Here is a 25,781-nt window from a genome sequence, read left to right as displayed (position 1 = left end):
ACACTCTGAAGAGTTTTGATCAGAAATGGATGCTGTATCTTGTCAAATGCTTTCTCTGCATCTAATGAGAGGATCATATGGTTCTTGGTTTTTCTCTTGCTGATATGATGAATCACATTGATTGTTTTACGGGTGTTGAACCAGCCTTGTGTCCCGGGGATAAATCCTACTTGGTCATGTTGAATAATTTTCTTAATGTACTGTTGGATCCTATTGGCTAGTATCTTGTTGAGAATTTTTGCATCCATGTTCATCAGGGATATTGGTCTGTAATTCTCCTTTTTGGTGGGGTCGCTGTCTGGTTTTGGAATCAAGGTGATGCTGGCCTCGTAGAACGAATTTGGAAGTACTCCATCTCTTTCTATCTTTCCAAACAGCTTTAGGAGAATAGGTATGGTTTCTTCTTTAAACGTTTGATAGAATTCCCCTGGGAAGCCATCTGGCCCTGGAATCTTGTGTCTTGGGAGGTTTTTGATGACTGCTTCAATTTCCTCCATGGTTATTGGCCTGTTCAGGTTTTCTATTTCTTCCTGTTCCAGTTTTGGTAGTTTGTGGCTTTCCAGGAATGCGTCCATTTCTTCTAGATTGTCTAATTTATTGGTGTACAGCTGTTCATAATATGTTTTTAAAATCGTTTGTATTTCCTTGGTGTTGGTAGTGATCTCTCCTTTCTCATTCATGATTTTATTAATTTGAGTCTTCTCTCTCTTCTTTTTAATAAGGCTGGCTAATGGTTTATCTATCTTATTAATTCTTTCAAAGAACCAACTCCTGGTTCTGTTGATCTGTTCCACAGTTCTTCTGGTCTCGATTTTGTTGAGTTCTGCTCGAATCTTTATTAACTCTCTTCTTCTCCTGGGTGTAGGATCTATTTGCTGTTTTTTCTCTAGCTCCTTTATGTGTAAGGTTAGCTTTTGTATTTGAGTTCTTTCCAGTTTTTGGACGGATGCTTGTATTGCGATGTATTTCCCCCTTAGGACTGCTTTTGCTGCATCCCAAAGATTTTGAACGGTTGTATCTTCATTCTCATTAGTTTCCATGAATCTTTTTAATTCTTCCTTAATTTCCTGGTTGACCCTTTCATCTTTTAGCAGGATGGTCCTTAACCTCCACGTGTTTGAGGTCCTTCCAAACTTCTTGTTGTGATTTAGTTCTAATTTCAAGGCATTATGGTCTGAGAATATGCAGGAGATGATCCCAATCTTTTGGTATCGGTTCAGACCCGATTTGTGACCCAGTATGTGGTCTGTTCTGGAGAAAGTTCCATGTGCACTTGAGAAGAATGTGTATTCAGTTGAGTTTGGATGTAAAGTTCTGTAGATATCTGTGAAATCCATTTGGTCCAGTGTATCATTTAAAGCTCTCGTTTCTTTGGAGATGTTGTGCTTAGAAGACCTATCGAGTATAGAAAGAGCTAGATTGAAGTCACCAAGTATAAGTGTATTATTATCTAAGTATTTCTTCACTTTGGTTAATAATTGATTGATATATTTGGCAGCTCCCACATTCAGGGCATATATATTGAGGATTGTTAAGTCCTCTTGTTGGATAGATCCTTTAAGTATGATATAGTGTCCCTCTTCATCTCTCACTACAGTCTTCAGGGTAAATTTTAGTTTATCTGATATAAGGATGGCTACCCCTGCTTTCTTTTGAGGACCATTCAAATGGTAAATGGTTCTCCAACCTTTTATTTTCAGGCTGTAGGTGTCCTTCTGTCTAAAAATGAGTCTCTTGTAGAAAGCAAATGGATGGGTCCTGCTTTTTTATCCAGTCTGAAACCCTGTGCCTTTTGATGGGGTCATTAAGCCCGTTCACATTCAGAGTTACTATTGAGAGATATGAGTTTAGTGTCATCATGATATCTATTCAGTCCTTGTTTTTGTGGATTGTTCCACTGAACTTCTTCTTCAAGGGGAATTTTAAGAGTCCCCCTTAAAATTTCTTGCAGAGCTGGTTTGGAGGTCACATATTCTTTCAGTTCCTGCCTGTCTTGGAAGCTCTTTATCTCTCCTTCCATTTTGAATGAGAGCCTTGCTGGATAAAGTATTCTTGGTTGCATGTTCTTCTCATTTAGGACCCTGAATATATCCTGCCAGCCCTTTCTGGCCTGCCAGGTCTCTGTGGAGAGGTCTGCTGTTACCCTAATACTCCTCCCCATAAAAGTCAGGGATTTCTTGTCTCTTGCTGCTTTAAGGATCTTCTCTTTATCTTTGGAATTTGCAAGCTTCACTATTAAATGTCGAGGTGTTGAACGGTTTTTATTGATTTTACGGGGGGAACTCTCTATTTCCTGGATCTGAATGCCTGTTTCCCTTCCCAGATTAGGAAAGTTTTCAGCTAGAATTTGTTCAAATACATATTCTGGCCCTCTGGCCCTTTCGTCACCTTCGGGAACACCAATTAAACGTAAGTTTTTCTTCCTCAGGCTGTCGTTTACTTCCCTTAATCTGTCTTCATGGTCTTTTAATTGTTTGTCTCTTTTTTCCTCAGTTTCCCTCTTTGCCATCAACTTGTGTTCTATGTCACTCACTCGTTCTTCACCTCGTTAACCCTCGTCGTTAAGACTTCTAGTTTGGATTGCATCTCATTCAATTGATTTTTAATTTCTGCCTGATTGGATCTAAATTCTGCAGTCATGAAGTCTCTTGAGTCCTTTATGCTTTTTTCTAAAGCCACCAGTAGCTGTATAATAGTGCTTCTGAATTGGCTGTCATTGAATTGTAATCCAGATTTTGTAACTCTGTGGGAGAGAGGACTGTTTCTGATTCTTTCTTTTGAGGTGAGGCTTTCCTTCTAGTCATTTTGCTCAGTGCAGAGTGGCCAAAAACAAGTTGTACTGGGAAAAGGAGAAAAAGAGACGAGAGAAAGAAAGAAAGAAAAGAGAAAAAGAAAAAAGGAAGAAAAAAAGAAAAAAAAAGAGAGAAGAAAAAGAGAAAGAAAAAGAAAGGAAAAAAAGGGGGTGGGGGAAGCAAACAAATCAAAAAGCAAAAACAAAATAAAACAAAACAAAACAAAACAAAAAACAAATCACGGGGGAGTATCTTCTGATTCTGTGTACTTTAAGTCCCTTGACTTCCCCTGGAAGTTGTCCGTCTAGCTGGTCTTCTGGGGGAGGGGCCTGCTGTGCTGAGTCTCAGGTGTTAGCACTTGGGGGAGCTGCTCTGCCCCTGCCTGGTGCAGGGCTCAGTGGGGGTTGTTTACCCCGTGAGGCCGCAGGAGGAACAGCCCCAGTGGCGGGGCCAGCTCTGGAGCCCTGGTGTCAGCCCCCGCAGTGACTCCGGAGCTCTCCGTCTGCAGGGCCTGGGGGCTCCGCTGATCTGCTCAGCTCGGGCAGGAGCGTCCTCGCTGTCCTGGGCCCTCCCGGCCTCTGCTTGTCCCGGGGGAGGCCGGATCCTGGGCTGTGTCCCGGCGCCCTGTGCTCCGGGGCCTGCGCTGTTGGATTCGCGCTCCCGGGCCGCGCAGCCCCCTCCGCGGAGCCGCCGCCCGAGCCCCCCGAGCCCCCCGAGCTGCTCCGGGTCCCGCCGTGCGCGCTGCAGCCCTTAGGGAGCTCGGCCGCGGGGTGTGGGGCTCTCCCGGGGCGCAGGTGCCTGTTGGTGTCCCCGGGAGCCCGAGGGCATCCCCGCCCTCCCGGGTCCTGCTCCACCTCCCCACGAGCCCCTTTCCGCCCGGGAAGGTCGGTGCAGCTCCTGCTCCTCCGGGACGGGGCTCTCCTGTCCTGGGGACACTCGCCCCGGCCTCAGCCCGGCTCCTCGCGGGCCCCTCCCCCTTGGAGGCCTTTTGTGTCTTTATTTCTTTTTCCCCGTCTTCCTACCTTGATAGAAGCGCGAACTCTTCTCACTGTAGCGTTCCAGCTGGTCTCTCTTTAAATCTCAGGCCGAATTCATAGATTTTCAGGATAATTTGAAGGTTTTCTAGGTAATTTGGTGGAGACGGGTGATTTGGGGACCCTACTCTTCCGCCATCCTGCCCCTCCCCCTGATCCTTGTATTAGTAGGAAGTGTTCTCCTTTATATCTCAGCATACTTTTTGCTTTAAAATCTATTTTTCTAATGTAACTTCATAGCTTACTTTGATCAGTTATTCAGTGGTGATATTTTTCCTTTTACTTTAAAAAAATTTTTTATTTATTTATTCATGAGAGACATAGAAAGAGGGGCAGAGGCACAGGCAGAGGGAGAAGCAGGCTCCATGCAAGGAGCCTGATGTGGGACTCGAGCGCTGAGCCAAAGGCAAATGCTCAACTGCTAAACACCAGGCATTCCAATTTTTTCCTTTTACATTCTATCTTTCTGTATTCTTGTATTTCAAAAGTTTCTATGTGTCACATAGTTGAGTTTTCAAAAATTGAGGCAGACATATTTGCACCTCATCTTTTTTATTTAATGCAATTTTATTTTATTTATGTATTCCCTTTGTTCTATTACTTTTTTCTCTCATTTCCTTCATTATTCTGGAATGACTGCATATATTTAATTATTTGTTCTCACCACTTTAGATTATTGATAAATGCACTCTTAATATCCTCTGTACAGTTCTTCTAAAAGTAATAACCTATGTCTCTGACTTATGAAGTAGAATGTAAATTAATATTTTCCCTCTTCCTGTTGAAGAACCATTTAAACAGTTTAAACTGTTGAAGAACCATCTAACAGTTTAAAATAATTTAACCCCATTTATAGACCTCTTAATTTGCCAGTTTTAGGACTTGTACTTGAATTCTCAATATGCCTTTAATAAGACATGTTCACTACTACTTTAAGTAATTTAGGTTTAATTTCATATCTACTCTTTTTTGTTTTTGCCATTTGTTCTTATCTGCATATTCTTCCTTTTGAAATTATCACTGTTTCTAAAGAGCATCCAGTTTTTATTTTAAAATAATCTTATTTGACTTTCAATTTTGCAGAATCCTTTCACTGAATTCAAGGTTTCAGGTTTTCAAAAAAAAATCACCTTTTTAAGATATAATTCCATTGTTTTTGCCTTACTTTGTTTCTTGTTTCTTATTAGAAGCCAGATGTCTATGCAGGTCTCCTTTTGAGTAGTCTATCAATTTTCTTAGGCGGGTGTTATAATTTTCACTTTGACTTTTGCAGTTTTACAATAACATGCCTGCTTCATTTCTTTAGTATTTATCCTGCTCTAGGTTCACAGACCTGATATTTCCCTAGGGTTTTAAAGAGTTATCAGACATTATTGTCTTATATGTTGCTTCTGGCCCACTTTTTTCCCTTTGCTTCTAGGATTCTATTTATATGTATGTTAGGCTTTCTCATGACATTCCCTGTGTGTCTTAACCTCGCTCTTGTATTTTCCTTTGTTTTATTTCTCTGGATTTGATTCTCATGAATTTCTTTTAATCTTTTAATATACATCCCATGCAATGTTTATCTCTTCAGCTGTCTCTAATCTCCCGTCTCCACTGACTTCCATGTAGTCCAAGAATGCATACTCCGATTATTTTCTGACTTCAGTAGATAGTTCTTTCCACACTCCTTGGATAGTTTATCCTGCTTTACCAAACCTTCAAATGTTAGAACTCCTTGATTCTTGATCTTAGGCTCTCTACTCTCTTACTCTGTTTAAATGAATTAGGAGAATCACAAATTCAAATATTATCCACTTTTTCAATCCTTTATTCATATCATCTTCCCCCTTTTCTCTTCTGAGCTGAATATCTATAGAACAAAATATCTAAATTCTTTAGGAATCTTGTCCCATACATTTTTTTCTTCACTTCTTTTTACTCATGATTTCCATTTTTACTGATTCTTTCCTTTCATGACTTAAAATGCTTTTATTTTCATTCTTAACTGCATGTCCTATTTTAAGTAGCAACCTTTCTCCCTTTCTTCTGTTTCATATTAAGTTTATGGATGAAATTATCTTTACTCATTATCTCATTTTTATATTTCTTTTCTCCTCAATCAACTGTTATCTAGTTTTTGTCCTGATCACTTTATGCGAGCTTGTCTAGAAACATAAGCAATACTCATCATTATTAAATCTAATATTGAATTCTTATGTTCCTTGCTCTAGCTGTTTCATTTAAAAACTGTTCATTTAGCTTTCTTGACAATACTATCTGGTTTTCTCTTTCCTCATTGGCCACTATTTCTTAGCATCCTTCATGGATTTTTCTTTTTCTGTCTTACCTTGAATCAGGTATTCCAATGGTTCTCAATTTATTCAAAATAAATTAGATAGTGTGTGTGTGTGTGTGTGTGTGTGTGTGTTTTAACAGTACCCTTTGCATACTTTTAAAAAGGCTGTGTCCAACTGTATTGGATCTATTTATTTTACAAGATGATAAAATCTTTAATAATATTGTGAATAATATTGTGACCTACAGAATGTTGAATATATCCAATATTACATACATGGTAGATTTTAATATGTATTTGTTTAATGAATGAATTAAAACATTAGTCCAATTAAAAGTCTGACACACTGACCTTGTCTAACCAGGCATAGGTAAAACTCATGCATCCTAAAATTAAATGTAATATTCTTTCTTTTTTGCATGCTTTCAATGTCCTTTAGGTACCAAGGCCCGCGCTATCTGAAAACCACATCCACTATCAAATCAGTTTAACAAGTATTTTTTGATTGAGCAGAATGTACACGGTTCTTCAGAGAAATGAATCCCTGACTTTCATGATCTTATAATCTGTTTGGAGATAAAAGATGCACGAATGCCAAAAATTTAGCTGCAGCATATAAAATCTACACAAACAGTTCAAAATAACAGTGGAAGAGAGACAGTGATTTATCTATGCTGCCCAACAGAATTTTAATGTAAACCATATGTATAATTATTTTTTTTAATAGCCACATTTAAAAGTTAAAAGAAATAGATAAAATTGAGTTTACCATATTTTATTTAACATGATATACCTAGAATATTAACCCTTCAAAAATATAAAGATTTTTGAGGCATTTTACATATATTTTTCTAAGTCCTTAAAATCTAGTGCTTATGTGGTAACTATAACATATCTGAATTAAGACCGAATTTTTATGGGACATTCATGACATGTATGTATGTTTCAGAAAATTCACAGTTAAAAATGTGTGTCTTGGGATCCCTGGGTGGCGCAGAGGTTTAGCGCCTGCCTTTGGCCCAGGGCGCGATCCTGGAGACCCGGGATCGAATCCCATGTCGGGCTCCCGGTGCATGGAGCCTGCTTCTCCTTCTGCCTGTGTCTCTGCCTCTCTCTCTCTCTCTGTGTGCCTATCATAAATAAATAAAAAATTTAAAAAATATTTAAAAAAATGTGTGTCTATATACCCATTTTTCTAAATGGGCGTTTTCTAAAAATAAAAACCATATCAAGTACCCAAAATATAATACCTCCTTTAATATCTGCATCCTATAAACAAAACTGGTTCTTTTTTTTTTTTAAGAAGGATTGATTTGGATTTGAGCTAAAAGCGTAACCATTTAACAAATACATATGTCCAAGTTGAACAACTTCTCTAATTTTTTTGCTAGCTTATTGTTATTTTCATCAAATTCAGAAGGGTGTTGCCTAAACTGAAGGGCAATTCTAACTTTATCAATATTGAAAAAGCCCTCTTAGAAATTTTCTTCTTTCTATTATAGGCAGAATATACGTCTCTGTGGATTACAAGAAAAATCTTACATATTTATTCATGCTAGAAACAAATGCATGGAATCAATACTATTGATTGTATTATGTTTGGTTTTGATTTCAACAATGTCTCTTATATTTTGTAATTCAACCTGCCTAGTTAGATCACAATAAGCTTTCCATTTCATTGGTGGTGTGGATTTTCTTGTTTCTATGTACTGTGATTTCAGTGAGATAAAATAAATCATGCTACCCTTGTGTGTGTGTGTGTGTGTGTGTTTGATTATACAACATGTGGCAATAATTTGTTTTGTTCATATAAAAAAATCTTGAACTTGAATCGTCATACTAAATCTTTGCAAGACTCCTCACAACTCAATCAATGAACATTGAAAATAGACTTAAGATCAGTAAAAACACTGTCTCTCATTTCTTTCAATGGTTTCAAAAACTGGTAATTTTTTTTATGGTGTTTGCATGTATATTCTGAAAAAAAAAAAAAATGAACCACTATATCCCTGGCACTTTTTAAGCCTTTTGCTTTAGAAAACTGAGCACAGGCATTTTCAGTACATATCACATGCTGCAATAAAGCAACAAGGTAAACATTAGTCTCTTAAAATTCCAATAAACCTGGGGGCACCTGGGTAGCTAATTAAGCAGTTAAGCATCCAACTCTTGATTTTGGCTCAGGTCACGATCTCAGAGTTGTGGGATCAAGCCTCACATCAAGCTCCACAATGAGTGGGGCATCTATTTGAGATTCCCTCTCTCCCTCTCCCTTTGCCTCTCCCCATGCTTTCTCTCTCAAAGAAATAAATCTTAAAAAAAAATTTCAATATACCTGGAAAAATCTTTAGCAGTAATTTTTCTTTTATAGATATAAATGCAAATTTGAAAAAAAAGTAATCAAAATATTAATTAGTGTTTCTTTTTTGGCACAATTTCTCTAAATCTAAAATATGAACATTTTAACTTCCTTTTTTTTTTAAAGATTTTATTTATTTATTCATGAAAGACACAGAAAGAGAAAGAGGCAGAAACACAGGCAGAGGAAGAAGCAGGCTCCATGCAGGGAGTCTGACGTGGGACTTGATCCCAGGTGTCCAGGATCACATCCTGGGCCGAAGGTGGCACTGAACTGCTGAGACACCCGGGCTGCCCACGTTTTAAGTTTCTGAGTCAACCAATCATTGATATTATTAGAATGTGAATGACTGTTGATTTGATAATCTTTCACTTTTTGTAAAATATATTTTTTTCCTTTCACTCATAAGCTTTAAGCAAAATTTCCATAACTGAAATTTAAAAAATATATTTTTGCCATCTCTCCATATAATAATAATAATAGTTTATTATTTTGAATGAACTTTGAAGGTCAACATTTAAATAAAAAATAAATAACTGGAACTGCATGTAGCAAAATTGTTGCTGGAGATATCTGGCATATACTATTATAAAGATGTGATATAATTGGACTGTTTATCTTGATTATTTATCTTATCCTATAGTTTTACCTTATCTTAGGTATTTAAGATTACTTAAAGTATATTTAGTCTACTCTTCAGCTTAGGAATCTCGATAACCATCAACTTTCTGAAATAGACTCATTAAATGTCACCAAGAGACTGATGTCTTAACTAGAAATGTTATGCATTTATATTTAGTTTTAAATGACTTTGTCACATGGAAGAAAATACTAGTTTTAGTCAGTGTAGAATTCTTCCTTGTAGTCAGAAGATTTTTGGGAAAGATATTATCAGAATAAGGTAAATTAAATAAGGCAACCTTATGAGTGATTTCACTCTCATTGACCTAATCAATCAAATTAGAGACACTCAAAATGCCCACATCTCCATACATGTCTCCATGGATCAAAGAACCACATCATTAGCACTGAAGCATCTGGGCTTTGTCCTCTCCCTGAGTGTTAGCTCTCTTCTCCATCAGGGCTTGGCTGAGAATTTTTGACCACTTCATTTACTTTCCTTCCTCTCTAAGCCTGAGGTTCAATTCATCCCCACTCCCTAACCTCTCCCCTTCTCCTCACTATTTTTTCACTAGTTAATGTAAATTTAACAAGGACTGTCCATTTTTATAAACCTAGGAGTTAGTTTCCTTGGGATGGCTTTGTTTGGATATTAATGTATTATTTTTATAGTTTAACTTTAAGAGAATGTTCTTATATTCACATTTTCCATTTTTTGAGAAAAGCTTCAGTGTAATTCTCCAAGCACTGACAAAAGGACTAAAGAAGATATATACAGGACATTCAACATTTCTCTGCAACTGCTGAATCCACAAAATACACGTATGAGATCTGAGAAGTATTTGAAGGTATCACTTGACCTGACCCGTTGTCTTGACTTTTACATATACCAACCTTTACCTATGAAATATTTTCAGACTGAGAGACCTTTTGAATAGTCGTTCCCAGGATTTTGTTTCAGATACACGAATGTGGACAAACGGTCAGAAACTATCTCCCAGGACTTCCATAAAGATTGGAAACAGAACAAAATAAAATAAAACAATTTGGTCTAAAGTGTTCTTTCTCTTTTTTCTCTCTCTTTGAATATCTAATGAGTATTAGTTATGGTAGAAGCATACATGTGATGAAAATTAGTCTTCAGATGGAATTAAAATCTAGATTTTTCATTCATTGAACTTATAACCTTTTAATAAAAGCAAGTTCTGGGCAACCTGGATGGCTCAGGGGTTTAGCACTGCCTTCAGCCCAGGGCCTGATCCCGGAGACCCATGATGGAGTCCCACATCGGGCTCCCTGCATGGAGCCTGCTTATCCCTCTGCCTGGGTCTGTGCCTCTCTCTCTCTCTCTCTCTCTCTCTCTGTGTTTCTCATGAATAAATAAATGAAATCTTAAAAAAAAAGCAAGTTCTTAAAAGCTAGTGTTATCTTTACACTACTTTTCTATATCATTATACCTAGTATTTTTAATAAGTAATTATCATATTTTAAAAGCACCACCATGTTTTAAAATCCTCCCAAAATACATTACGATCTTAAAGAAAAAATGATTAGATTCATCATTTATTGGGTTATGAAGAAATATTAACAATATTTCCACATTCTTTTTTAATCAAAGAATATTATGTTGGCAAAATTTAACATCTTAGATTCCTGGCCTATCAATTTCAGGATTGTTTCCTATACCATCAGTGCTTTGTTTCCAAGTTATTTTACTGCAGCAGGCAGGACATCTAACTGAATACATTGCTTCACTGAAACAGCCTGGACTTTAATTCTGTAACAGTCCTGTTACATTACCATCTTTCACGAGGCCTGTCACTAAGCCATGGCAGTAGGAAAGAGGAGCAGGAAAGGAACATTGATGAAGGCAGTTGCATTCTGGTGATTTCCCAAGAGAAGACAAACACCAATCTACTGAAGGACTTTGGCTGCCAGCAGGTAAAATCAGGACACGGCCTTTATTTCCAGCATATTAGGAATGTTTCATTTCTGCCTTCCTCAGCTCGATGGAGAACATGCTGACAGACCCTGACCTTTCATTAGTGGAATCAGGGAACCTGAAGGTTATTATAGGACTACCTAGTGACAAATTCATAAGCTTTATGGTTTCTAAGAATGAAATATATGGCTTCCTCATTTAGGGGATATAACAATCCATTTGTTTCTGTTATAATTTCAGGAGAAAATAACATAAAACTTACAGTATTTGTTAGTTGGGCTCTTTTTTTCCCCCTGTGTCTATTAAGTGGAGGTGATTGCTCTCACTTCAGAAGAAATGTTTTCCTGCCTTTCCAGTGTGCATTGGTCCATTTTACAGTAGGTAAGAAATGAATAAATATCATCTATAACCTCAAGATGCAAACTGGCTTACTCTAATTTGTGTATATCCTTGCCTGAGGCTGATCACTCTCCAGTTGGCCTCTTGTCCTATGTTCACCTATGAGTGTCCTTTGCTCTGTTGACACTGAAGTTGTTCCCAGCATCCACTGTGTGCTTTTTATGCCTTCCTGACATACCCATGTTGCTCCTCTGCTTGGAACATTCTCATCCTTCTTTGCCTGCTCTGTTAGACCACACTTCAATTTTCCTGGGAGTCCTTCTTTAAATGTTAAATCTGATAAGGTTAGATGTGTCTCCTTTGCTCTCATAGCATCTACTATATTAGGTTATTCTAGTACCTTTTAAATAAATTAGTTGTTTATTCCACATGAAGTAAAGATGACTTAATTGTCTTTTTGTCTCCAACATATAGCATACTTGCTAAAAAAGATTTGGAATAAATGCATAATGGTGATTTGTTATTTCATGTTCCTTAAAGAAAAGAATAATTGTTATAACTTTTTCCCTTCATTTAAAGTGGGCCTCATTTCTGACTTTAAGGGTGAGATTTTTCTAGACAAAAGTTCTTTAGGGAAAAGACATACATATTTTTTATTTCCATATTAACAATTTTCCCTCTACGTTTTAGAGTTACGTCCATCACTGTTTAACCTTGAATTATGTAAAAATATTTAAACAAGGTTAAAGTTGTATACTACTTGTTTATTCACGGATTCTATTATTTTTCACTATCTCTCAATAACCTTCTATCCTCTCTTCCATCTTTCCAAGAACACACCCCGAAATCCCTTGCATCTTTTATCCAATTACCTCTATTTGCAAAAGCTCAACCCTGCTAACTCAATTCCATTCAACCAGCCGATAGATCCATCACTTGATCTGTAATTTTACTCTCTTTCCTCCTCTCTCCCTCTCCCTCTCTCTTTTCTGTTTCTATATTTTATTTTCTATACCCCTCTCTTTTTACCCCTTCCAGCTGAATAATTTCTCCTGAGCATGAAAACAAGCTCTCTTCTATCTCTAAAACTATTTTCCACTCTATATATTCCTGCTGTTAATTAGTTTCTCTCTCCCTTTCATTTCTCCCCTTTAGACCAAGCATTCCTTAGAAGTCGTCTATGCTCATAAATCCATTTCCCTTTCTTCATTCTCTCTCCAATCTTCTTTGGTCAATCTTCTTCCCATACCACTCCATCTAAGCTGTTCTAGTCAAGGTCATGAGTGGCCTCCATATTGGCAGTTACAGAGGTTAATTCTCAGTGTTCATCTCAGAGCTCATTATAATTAACCAGCAGCAGAATTTAGCACAGTTGATTATTATTTCATTTTTTAAAAAAGATTTTATTTACTTATGAGAGAGAGTGCATGCATGAGCCAGTGGGGGGTTGGGGGAGGGCCGAGGCAAGGAAGCCAAATGCCTGGGGCTCAATCCCAAAACCCCAGGATCATCATGCTTAAGCTACTGAGCCACCCAGTTACTAGGTACCCAGTTACTTCCTCTTTAAAATAATTTTTCTGTTTGACTTTCATAACATCACATCTCTGGTTTCTAAGACAGAGGTGTTGGCCCACATGCAGTCAGAAAGGTTATGCATTGTTCATAGAGAAGCTAAAAATAATGACACAACTTAATAAAATGCTGTTTTGATTGTCACAATTTATCAGCAATACCTTTCCCCAAGAAGAAAAGATATTTTTTATATTGATGTTTAAGAATTGCTATAGTTACTGTAGAATGTTAAAAATTTATAATCTTTATATAAGCACCTTTTCAGCCTTGACTCACAGGCTCAGCTACAAGCCTTTTTTCTCAGACTAATCCTGTGATAATTCAAAATTGCGTGAGCTCTGTATTTTCCTTTCAATTTTGTTGTAAACCTAAAACTTCTCTAAAAAAGTAAATCTTAAAATAAAATTCCCTATTCTGGGTGTTAAATATGCCAGGTGTGCTACTACATAGTCATCTCCTGATTACGCATTTCCCCTCAGTGGTCACACCTCAATCTCTTGTTTCTAAATGCATCTATGCAATGTCTTGCAAATTTATACCTCTACCTAGTTCCCCACCCTTGACCATCAATTTCATGATTCCAAATGCCTTCTAGTATGTCACTTAGAGGTCTTACAGATGACACAAAAGTAACACATCAAAAACTGAATTCCCAATCTTCCCCTATCAAACTTGATCTTCTCTCAGTTTGATCCTTTTAGTAAATGGAAACTCCATACTTCTAGTTTCTTAAGCCAATTTCTGGAATCATATTTAGATCTTTCTTTTTTTCTTATAAACCATATCTGGATTATTAGAGAATCCTATTATCCTACTTTCAAATGCACTCAGATTTTGACTACTAAAATACTGTCAGATCATGGCCAAGTCACCATCATCTCCTGTTTGAATATTTCATTAAACTCATATAAATGGCCTCCTTTCTTACACTCTTGTCTTTTGGCCTGCCTCAATAGACTTGCCAGTATTATGTTGTAAAACTTTAGAGAGACATGAAGTTTCTTTCTCAAAACATTCTAATGGTTTCCCATTTTCTTCAGAGCAAAAGCCATTGTCTTTAAATCACAGTGGCCTACAGGACCCTGGGTTGTCTATTCCTTATTGCTTTCCTCCCACTTCTCAACTGCTCTCACGGCCATTTACCCTGTTACACATCTGTGTATGCCCTTACCTATCCTGAGCTTATCAGGCAATGCCTTTCCTTTTAGATTTTGCCCCTGGAATTTCATATTTTACAAAGATTTTTTTCTCCAGATATCCAAATATTTTCCTTCCTTTCTCATGTTTTTAGTGAGACTTCCATAACCAATCTATTTAAAATAATATTTCCTCCAATTCTTGGTGCTACAATAGTGCCCTAATTTATTATTCCTGTATATTTTATATAGCACTGATTTACTATACAGTTTATACATTTATTTACATTGCTCTATTTCTGCAACAGTTCTCCTAACCCCTCATAAATGAAAACTTCAGGAATACTTTTGTCTGTTTTTTAAAATTCCTTTATCTGTAAGGATTTATGTGGCACATTATAAGTGCTTAATAAATACCACTGAATGAATTGGGAATAAAATGTGAATTTAGAAACAACATCAAAAATTTTAATAGATCTCAGTTTGTCACACACACACACACACACACACACACACAAACACGGCAGGAATTCTGGTTAAAGAAACACCAGCTACTGTGACAGATATATCTGAATTGTCAGTAGCTAAACTTTAAGTAATAGTTTGATAAATGTGCTCTAAGTCAGCAATTCTCCAAATGATGATTCAAAAGTTCTGACACCTTCCACAGTGTGAATCAACCATTTTCACTTAACAGTTTCCAGGATTATCCTGGAATTGTGCTCATTCTGGGGACATTCTGGGTATATTTTTAAGAGCTAAGGCTTGAATTGGTTCACAATATTACCATTCACGTTTCATGAGCTAACAATATGATGGCCACATTGGTTTTATATATATATATATATATATATATATATATATATATATATATATATCCAGTTTGAAAAAGAAATGGGCTAATAAAGAAGTAACATTATCTGACACAATAGATAATGTAATGGGCAAAATAAACATACGGTGTCTGCATAAATTTGAATATCTAATAATGCATTATATTTCAGTATATTATAAAGACATAATTATATAATTGTCTTAAAGTATTTATTTTAAATCATCTGTCTTTCAAATATATAATTTTGGCTATTTTGCTAATAAATATTAAATTCAAAGAGAAACATGTTTAGACTAAATCTTGCCCAACCAAATATTTGAATTGTTGCATTTGGTGTTGTCTTATGTTTACCTGACAGGTGGATTCTTGAAACTAATGTAATGTTATGTTCCTACAGATGTTCTTGACAACCTGAGCATCTGGTTTTGCAGACTCTATGTTCAACAAAAATTTTGCAGGCTGAGATTCACCCTCGAGAGCACAACTGACACTCAAAGAACATTTAGTGAAAACATATATTAAGGCTAAGGAATGAGGCAAAATTAAGAGGTTTATCGACTCAACCTGCGGGAAAATGATTTTCTTTGAGACTATTCTAAAAATCATGGTAGTTTTTTAAATTTAGACACTCTATGTCTGCATTTCCCAAATTATGTTCTATAGAGCAGCAGATATGTGGCATGAACACTGTGGGAAAAGTTTTGCTCCATGAACGAATATTTCTAGAAAATATCTCATGCAATAGTTCCTCTGTAGGAGCATCAAAATAAGGGTTAATATAGTGAGGTCACTGAGAAACTGTTCAGTTCAGTTTAGCTGTGTGTATGTTCCTCACTGTGTTTTGACCATGAAACTATTTTCTCCCATCAATACCCACTGCATTAGTTTCCTAGGGCTGCCCTGACAAAGTGCCATAGTGGGGTATCTTAGAACAACAAAAATTTATGGTCTTACAGTTCTGGAGGCCATAAATTTGAAATCAAGGTGGTGGCAGGGATATCTACCTCTGAAACTTATAGAAAAATGATCTTTCATAGCATTTCCCCAGACATTTCTTGGTTTGTGGCAGCAAAATTCCAATCTCTGTTTATGTCTTCATATGTATCCAAGTTTCCTCTTCTGGTCACAATGGATTATGGGCCAACGTAATGACTATAGTTTTAGTTTGATTACTTCTATAATGACCCAATTTCCAAACAAGGACACATTCTGAGGGACAGGGGATTAGGATCTCAGTATATATTTTGGGGTGGGGGCAAGGTACACAATCTAACCCATAACACCTATTTACATGTTTTCTGAGGAACTCAATTTGAAATATATTATGTTAACACAATTGAACTGAAAAAAACATCAGGACGTGTTGTTTTCCTTTAATATTGTGTTGGCTATTCTGGATCTTTTTGTTCTCTGTATAAACTTTGGAATCAGTTTGTCCATATCCACAAAAAAATAAAAAATAAAACAAAACTTGCTGGGATTTGTATTAGGATTGGATTGATACTACAGATCATGTTAGGAAGTACTAATGTTTTTATAATACTGAGCCTTCTTATCCATGAATATTAAGTATCTCTCCATTTATTTAGTTATTGAGTTCTTCTTTGATTTTATTCATCAAAGTTTTGTAGTTTCAGACACAGAATCTTCTTGCCACTATAATTCCTGCAGGGAAGTCAGGAACTGGATCTGAGGAATTTTTTCGATCTTTTTCTGAAATCTCAGATACCAAGTCAGGACCCTCTCACTATCTCCGTGTGTTATTTCTTCCAATCAATCTCCTGTTTGGGCAGTGCCATTATCATTTTCTTATATTATCTATTATCTATTATAGATAGATAGTTATCTATTTCTATTATATCATTATCTATTTCTTATCTTATTCTTCTTGCTGCTGTCTACACTTTCTGTCATCACTCTTAAGCTTTCTGGGGTTGATGAACACATGGAAACGCTCAGAGAAGGCATGGAAGCTCCACACCCCTGCCCTGTACCTTTCCTTAAGCATCTCTAACATCTGGCTGTATCTCAGTTATATCTTTTCATAATAAATTAGTAATCTGGTAAGTAAAACATTTCTCTTAGTTCCGTGAGCCGCTCTAGTCAATTAATCAATGTGGAGGAGGAGGTCATGGGAACCTCTGATGTGTCGCTGGTTGGTCAGAGGCACAAGTAACAGGCCTAGGCTTGTGACTGGCATCTGAAGTGAGCTAGGGAGGAGCAATTTTGTAGGACTGAAACCTTAACCTGTGGAAGTGATGCCATCTCTGTGTGAAGAGTGTCAGAATCGAGTTGAATTGTAGGACATTCGGTTGGTGTCAGAGCACTGCTTGCTTATGTGTGGAGACCTATCCCCATATATTGAAATTGGGTCTAGGAGCCCCAAATGGAGGGTAAAAATAATACGTTTTTTTTATACATTTTTAAGACAATTTAAAATTAAGACTTAAACTTGAGAACAAGCAGATATAGAATGCAAATTAACTAAGCAATTGTATTACATACTGCTTATTTCCTACCCATCCAGAAAAAGAAAAACAAAACAAAGCAAAACAGTATTTCTTGCTAACTCTTTAGGTCTAATCACTGTTTTACATTTCAGTATACAAATAGGAATATCTTGGATCATTTCCTCAGATTTCATAAAACAAAATATTTCAAGGTGCAATAGGATACTTAAAAGCAAGTAAGTTTTTGTATAGTAAATTTGGGTAACAGAAAGTCGAGTTGACCTAAGGCAAATAAGAATACAGATACTGAGGATTCATTTAAATTTGACTATGGTGTATATTTGTAGCTGCAGCAATGTGCAGTTTGGTTGTTTCTTGCAGTTGTACTTACCAGCTGTCCACATATGGGGAAGCTGAATACTTAGATTGATCCAGAAGTGTAGTTATTAAAGGACACAGGATAGAAGAACTTGAGAAAGCTCACAAGGGAGTGATTAATAAAATAAACCAGCAACTCATGGTTAGATAAGGAAGAATGTGAAGCCAGCAGGATACTTAGAGAAAGAAGATAGAAGCATAGAAAGAGGTGGTTAGCATGAGATCAGCGTAGCTGAAGTTGAAACAAAGGGAGGAACTTGAGCAAGGCCAGGCAGGGACTGTTGTCACAGAAGAGGAGTTAAGGCTATGATATCGAACAATTTGCATGTAAAACAATGCCCAGTTGTGGCCACAACATTTATTCTAATCATTGGGGGTTGGAAATGTATAGTCTTTAATAATTCTTAGAATTCTGATACTATTTTAGAGTGGTATTCTCTGCAGGGGATGAAATAGGTCTTTGCTAAGAAGTTACACGAAAGACGGTGTCTGTAGTCCTCGGCAAACTTACACTGTTCTCAACTGACATTTTCTTGGAGAAATATTTTCCTTAAGCTGCGAAAGAGTTCCTACTGTTCCCTTTTCATGAAGGTTGTCGCATGTATCACTCCAACCCCAGAATACCTAATCTTTCCATTGTGTCTACACCTGCAGTTGGAGTAATGACATGTAATGTGTGTGTGTGTGTGTGTGTGTGTGTGTTTAAATTTCTCCTAAAGAGGGCCACACACCTAAATAAGAACATACCACTAGCATGGGATAAGGCCAGAATAACCTGACCTGCATCATCACATTTAGTCATTTACTGTTTGCATGCTCCCTTCCTTTCTCTCACATCACTTTTATACTCGTACATTAGTATCTCTCCAAGCTCTTACTCCATTCTAAAAGTTCTCCAATTTTTCCTTCTGCCTCTGATTGCATTTTTCCTTGGATTCTTTAAGTGTTATTTCCACTACTCATTTTGTTCCTTACCTCTGTATGTTGTACAGAGCTATAAAACTTTTTCATTTAAGTGTCTCTTTTCTCAGTGTGCTTTATTATTCCCGAAGACAAAGGACTCCTATTTGTGTAACACCTACAAGAGAAGGAGATTGTTAATAAACACTTTTAGAATTGAATTGAGTTATCGAGAAGAATCATCAGTAAGTTGGGAACCAGGGATATACAGGGAAGTAAGGCTGCATCTTTAGAGACTGACTTGGCCCACCACCCTTTTGTTGTCTCCTGTGTTATTCTAGCAATCTTGTAGATTATTTATCTGCATTGATGTTGTGCAAAGACAACAGGGAGGAATTCATTATGCTTTCAAAGCAGCACATAGTACTAAAAGTGGTTACAGGTCACCAATTTTTCCATTATTCTTGGGAGCTCTTAATTGCACACACTATTAGTATTGTTTCTTTTCGGGCAGTAGAAAAATGAGTCTTCATAAATGCTAAGCATATCAGTCCATAAATGTGCAAATTGTATATGCTGCTTAATGTAGTGTTGCTGATGTAGCCCAACTGGGTTTATGGCATACATATTCCTCACTCACTAACGAGGCTGGGAGAAATCTGTAAGTATGCCTTTCTGAGTCCTGCCACTGTCCTTACCGCATGAATAGGGTTGTGGCCTGGATGAGGTTTCTTTCTTCAAAACAAAAGTCTGGTTTTCCAACATATAGAGGATAAAAGGAGACATTCTTACATGTTCTTAGAAAATTTTTTACCAAATTCAATATTCCTGTGGTTTTTTTAATTGGAAAGTTAAAAGTACTTTGGAGGAACTGAAAACTGTTAATATGTATTTATGAGCTGTTAGTTGGTAATTAGTGATATTCCTATTCAACTGAGTCTCTTATGTGGATTTACCAAATAACAACTTAATTACAAAATCCACCAGGAATGCTGTTAACATTAGGCAGTCAAGATAACACTGTTTCAAGAAAGATGTTTTTAGTCATATCATAATTATCACCAATCTCACTAAATACATAGTCATATGCATTTCTAATAACATTGTTATTTTCCTAAGAAATTAGAGGCGAGGGAACATGAAATCATAGTAAATATTTTTAAACATAATTACTAAAATCTAAGTTCTCTGTTGGGTAACCTGTGCCTAAAATAGTTTCATTCATGCATCTGATACTCAATAAATACTTGCTGCCTTGCAGACTGACCACAGTACTTGGGATAAATCTTAAGTATGTCTTGAAGCAGCGAGTCATAAAATACAGATAAATTATTTGAATATTTGATGGTTAAGCTCATTTGCAATAAAATGGAAAGTGCTCATATAAATAGTAAGATAAGTGATGATATAAAGTCACTGCTTTCCAAGAACTAAGGAATTTCAATGAAAAAAACTGGAGAGCTTTTTCAGGTATTTCAGGTGGAAAAACTCTTGTGGCTTCTAAAGAAGGGGTTTCTTCTTCAGAACACACTTCCTCATGTTTAGAAGAAAACAGTTTCATCTGCTTTTAGTTATAAAATATCCTTTCTGCTATTCCTTTTAAAAGACACGAGTATTCCCAGTTTTCAACCTCATCCACATGACCTACTAGAAAGTATTATTATGATAGAAATAATTGTCTCAGCAACAAACTCATCAAATACATGGCTTGCTTATTAATGAGGGGTCATAGCTTCTTTATGGATATAAATTTATTTCACGAGAAGAGAAAATAGATGTTTTGATCTTCAGAAAATAATACAGCACAATATTCACAGTAGCTAGTGAAAAGATGTGAGTGATAGAGTTACATGCAATTTTGTTGAAAGGATTTTAATTTACAGAAAGCTTAGGCCTAAATTATAATTTGATAATAAACATGATGTGGCATTGTAAATATTAATGTATGTTTCAGCATTTTATCTATTTTCAACAAATGCAACTAGATAATGAATTATTTCTACTCTGTATTACTTGTTATGGAGTTAGATGTTCAACATTAAGGGGAATTTTTGAACAAAACAAAATATAAGACTAGGCTATTCTTTAGAATGTACCAACTGCCATTTGAAACAAAATTTTGTAATCAACTTATTTTTATCAAAATTCCTCCAAACCAACAATATCTACAGCACTAAGACTAGGGCCTTATAAATATTTTATATATAGATGATCTCTGATCTTTTTTTAAAAGATTTTATGTATTTATTTTGAGAGATAAGAATGTGAGCAAGGGGCAGGGACAGAGGAATAGAGAGATGGGGAGAAAGAATCCCAAGCAGACTCTCTGCTGAGCATGAAGCCTGATGTGGGGCTCGATCCCACCACCCTGAGATCATGATGGGAGCCAAAATCAAGAGTCAAGTGCTGGGCACCTGGTGGCTTAGTGGTTGAGCCTCTGCCTTTAGCTCAGGTCGTGATCCCAGGATCCAAGGGTTGAGCCCCACATCGGGCTCCCAAAAGGGAGCTTGCTTTTCCCTCTGTCTGTGTCTCTGCCTCTTTCTCTCTCTGGGTCTCTCATGAATAAATAAATGGAATCTTAAAAAAAAAAAAAAAAAAGAGAGTCAGGTGCTTCACCCACTGAGCCACCAAGGCACCCCTATGATCTTTCTTTGGGCTTTTGTATTGTGTAATTAAAGAGTTTAAAATGTGGAATTCATCGACTACAATATTACATATTATATGCAGACACTTAACTTCCTAGCTCTAGCCTAGAGTCAATAATATATAATTCAAAATATTGGTCTTATTGATAGACTTTAAGCCAGGAGGGAAAAAGGAACTTATACTACCTTTATTTAAATCTTTTAATTTAATTTAATTTATTAATTCATAAGAGAGAAAAAAGAAGAGACATAAGCAAAGGAAGAAGCAGGCTCCTTGAGGGTTAGCCCAAGGTAGGACTCCATCCTGGAACCCTGGAATCACCCCCAAGCCAAAGGCAGATGCTCAAGCACTGAGCCACCCAGGTGTCCCCTTTATTTCAATCTTAACTGCTTTAAATACATATGATTAATTTACAACTTCTTGGACAATCTCTCTTCTTCACCTTCTAAACTTTCAGTTATAGACATGATATATTAAAAAGGGGGTTGAATTCATTTTTTATTGAAATATTTTCAAACCGATTTTACTGGAAAACTTTAATAGTGTGCTTCCATGACTATGTGTTGCCTACCAGCACAGATCTTAGGAGCACTGCAATTGCTGAACTGTAGCTGTGGTATTTCAATAATGCATATGGGCCAGAAAGGGCAACTAAGAGCTTTTGGTTGGTAAGCAAGAAGGAACTAATGGGAAAACAAGTTTGAACTTTTATTCTCCCAGAAGGTTATTAGAAATTAATTTTTGAGTGTCATTCTAATTAATAGAAGAGCTATGATAGATAAACATATTTTCATTTATAATCTAGGTTGTCTTGGTTCTTTTCCATCAGTATTAAGAAAAAAAATAGCAAATAATGGATAATAATATATATTCTTCATATACTCAATATATTACATATATGAGTTTATATATGTATATATAATATACTCAATATATTGTTTCATAGAGAACTGACTATATGAAGATTTTATATGTAATCAAAAATATACTGACATGTATTTAGAAGCAATGGACTATTAAGAAGTATGATTTAAGTCCCCACATTTAATTGTTTTTTCCCATCTAAAGATATTTATCTTCTCCAAGTCAGTCATAGGAATGTGAACCATATAAACATATCTTAAGGGGATCCCTGGGTGGCTCAGTGGTTTAGCTTCTGCCTTCCACATAGGACGTGATTCTGGAGACCCAGGATCGAGTCCCACATGAGGCTCCCTGCATGGAGCCTGCTTCTCCCTCTGCCTGTGTCTCTGCCTCTCTCTCTGTCTCTCTCATAAATAAAATCTTTTTTTAAAAAATTAAAAAATAAACATATCTTAATAATAAGTAATATTTAAGAACCTAATAAGTCTCAGACCCTGAAATAAGTCCATAACCAAAATAACCAGAATTATATGCACATATAGAAATGAGAGGTCATAGCTTCTTTATGGATATAAATTTACTTCACTAGAAGAGAAAATAGATGTTTTGATCTTCAGATGATAATACAGTACAATATTCATAGTAGGTAGTGAAAAGATTTGAATTTTCTCCAGACTCACTTTCAATACACAGAAAATAATCAGAGTTCATGCCAGTTAATTGACCAAGTATATTTTCTTATCTACAGTCATTTCTCCGGAAATTTAGAATTGTGACCAAGGAATTTAATTTTCAATATCTGCTTGCCTTTTAAAAAGAGAAGGCATAAAAGCCTGGACCGTTGTCATGTGGATTTAGAGACAGAAAAGCCAGTGCATAGAGTCAGAGTAGAATGAAGCAGAGACTGAGGAAAGCAGAAAGGAAAGATGGCAATAGTTGTCTCTTCTTTGGTTTCATGCACTCTCTCTGCATCCCCATAATGAACTTGATTGTCTTTTGCTTAAGCTAGTTTCTGTTGGTTTCTCTGACTTGTAAACAATTTTCCTTAATAAATGAAACTTCTGATTAAAATTAATAATGGTGATTTGGAACTTAGTTCTTTTTGGTATATAGTTACTTAAAAAATCAAAGCACTGGAGGAAACTGTGTTTTCCAATCTCTACCCCATTTAACATAGGCTAATCAACTAAGACAGGTCTTAAAATAGATCTAATTGGTAAATCCCATGAAGAACAAAAGAAATAACCAGTTCCATCTATAGTCCTCAAAGCAGAACATTCTCTTAGCCCCGGTAACACCCCTCAACAGTTATTAGAAGGATGTCTTCTTTTGGACCAAAGTTTGGATAGAGTCCACAATTTTAATTTTTTTAATAGGAGAAGCAAAATGAGTTGATTTATTTTCAAAGCATCATTCAAACAAATAAGGTATACACTACAGCCTTCTAAGTCAGTAACTAATAGATCACTTTATTATTTTGATTCCTTCTAAAATGATTTTTTTCAATTCTTTTTTCCTGAAAATTTTCAATAGTCCATATAACAAAAATTATTATACTAGAAGCAATAGCTCACTTCTCTTGTACTTATTTATTTGAAACCCAACTCCTTGGGTAGGGTTCTTAATTAATTTGTTCAGTAAGGCGTAATTGAGTATACTAAGTACTACTAGATATTAGTCAGTAGCTAGAATGACATGGCACTGTTATTTTGTTTTTTTGTTTTGCTTTCAAGACCCTTCTAGTTCATAAAAAGGCATCGTTTACTTTCTTTCTTTACTTCTAAAAGCAGAATTTTAAGAAGTTCTTAACTGGATAACCACTAACAGAGCAAACATGCAATTTAGAACTTCTGAACTTGTGCAATGTATAGCTTCTGAAGAAAATAGTTGAAAAAAAATCTATTAATGCAACCTAAAGCTAGAAGAAAAAATAAATGAAGAAAACTCAAAATAAGATACTACAAATAACTGCATATATGTATATGCTTGTGTATAAAATCACTAATTACAACAAATGTGAATGAAATATATTTAGTTAATAATAAACACTAACATTAAGCCCTTCCACAAACTACTGTTCTAAAGGCTTTTCATATATATCTCAAATATTTTACTTCTGCCAAATAAACCCATTATATAACTACTGTAATTATTCCTATTTGACAAAGGAGGAAACTGTAACTTAGAAAACTTAGGTAAATTAGCCCCAGGTCACAAAACTATATCTAGAGAGCACTTTGTTGAAGACCATTCTTTTCTTATCAAAAATACAGAGAGTCATAGGCTTACAAACAACATCCACTGACAGATATTTAGGTCTTTCCATATTTTGGCTATAGTAAATAATGAATGATGCAGTAAACTTGGGAGTGTGGTGTATTTATACAGCAGAATACTACTCAGTCCTGAGGAAAAGGAAATTCTATCATTTGTAGCAACATAGATGGACCTTGAGGACACCATGTGAAGTGAAATAAGTCTAATAGAGAAAAACACTGGATGACATATTTTATATGTGGAATTAAAAAAAAATCATAGAAGCAGAGAGTAAAATGGTGGTCACCAGGGGCTGGAGGATGGGGAAATGAGGTATATGTTGTTTAAGGGTACATATTTGTTAACTAGTAGATAAATAAGTCCTGGAAATCAAATACACAGTACAGTAGTAATAGACAACAAAACTATTATAAACACTGAATTTTCTAAGTGACTAGATTTTAGTTGTTCCCAACACTAGAAGAAACAAAATTATGTGTGTGATACAATAGAGGTGTTAGCTAATGAATGCTATTATGGCAATCAGATTGCAATATAAATGATCAAACCAATATGTTGTACACCTTAAATTTTACAATGTTTTATGTCAAATATAATTCAATTTAAAAACAAAAAAACAAGCTGTAAGGTGCTCTTTAAAGATACTCATAAAACAAAACTACCTAGAATATACCAAATAACTGATGGAAGAAAAATGCACCTAGTAAATACTAGTAACTAGATGCAGTTACTTCCCAGGACACTATTTGCATAGTAGCTGACATGATTTGATCTCTTAAGCATTTTTAGTATTCCGTTCCAAAGCCAACAGCTCAAAGGGACTTGCCATTGCATCCTATTTCTACACAGCTTTATTTTTCCTTATATCAGATGCCAGTACCCAATATTACAAAGTAATCAGTTTTAATTTTCATTGTTTAGTCCAGTAAAATGTGAGTTAACCTTCCCCTTTTTAAAAAGAATATTTGCATAAATACAGAAATTAGAGGAATGTTTGTAACAGCAACAATAACAATGCAATAGAATGCTATTAAAATTACTACTAGAAATATTTTTAAATAATGCTAATAATTAAAAGAAGAAATTGGCAAATCCACAATCACAATGGGTGGTTTCACACATCTGTCTCAGAGACTGATAGATAAAGCAATTAAAAACGAGTAAGGTCAAGGAAAAGTTGTATAAAAATTTAATAAAATGATTTATTAAATAAAGTCTGAAAATTTTAGTGAGGAAACAATAAGAGTTGAACAGATAATCTGATTTAAAATTTTTTAAATTTGATTTTATATGCCTGTGTGAATTCATTGACAGATAGATAGATTGATCCTATACCTGAAAATAGAAGATCCATA

The 25,781-nt window shown here is 35.7% G+C and overlaps 1 long non-coding RNA gene across 3 annotated transcripts in view; it reads right to left on the bottom strand.

The window, feature by feature from the left end:
* Positions 1-25,781, bottom strand: part of LOC140638067 (uncharacterized) — a 181,322-nt gene that overhangs the window by 120,244 nt on the left and 35,297 nt on the right. For all 3 annotated transcript variants that reach the window (XR_012035243.1, XR_012035245.1, XR_012035244.1), the window contains exon 3: positions 18,715-18,817. This is a non-coding gene — a long non-coding RNA (uncharacterized lncRNA). The remainder of the gene's footprint in view (positions 1-18,714; positions 18,818-25,781) is intronic.

This window comes from Canis lupus, chromosome 8, assembly GCF_048164855.1.
Source record: "Canis lupus baileyi chromosome 8, mCanLup2.hap1, whole genome shotgun sequence".
In the NCBI taxonomy this organism is placed as follows: domain Eukaryota; kingdom Metazoa; phylum Chordata; class Mammalia; order Carnivora; family Canidae; genus Canis; species Canis lupus.
The sequence above is the reverse complement of the archived record's forward strand: the minus strand, read 5'-3'. Positions and strand labels throughout refer to the sequence as shown.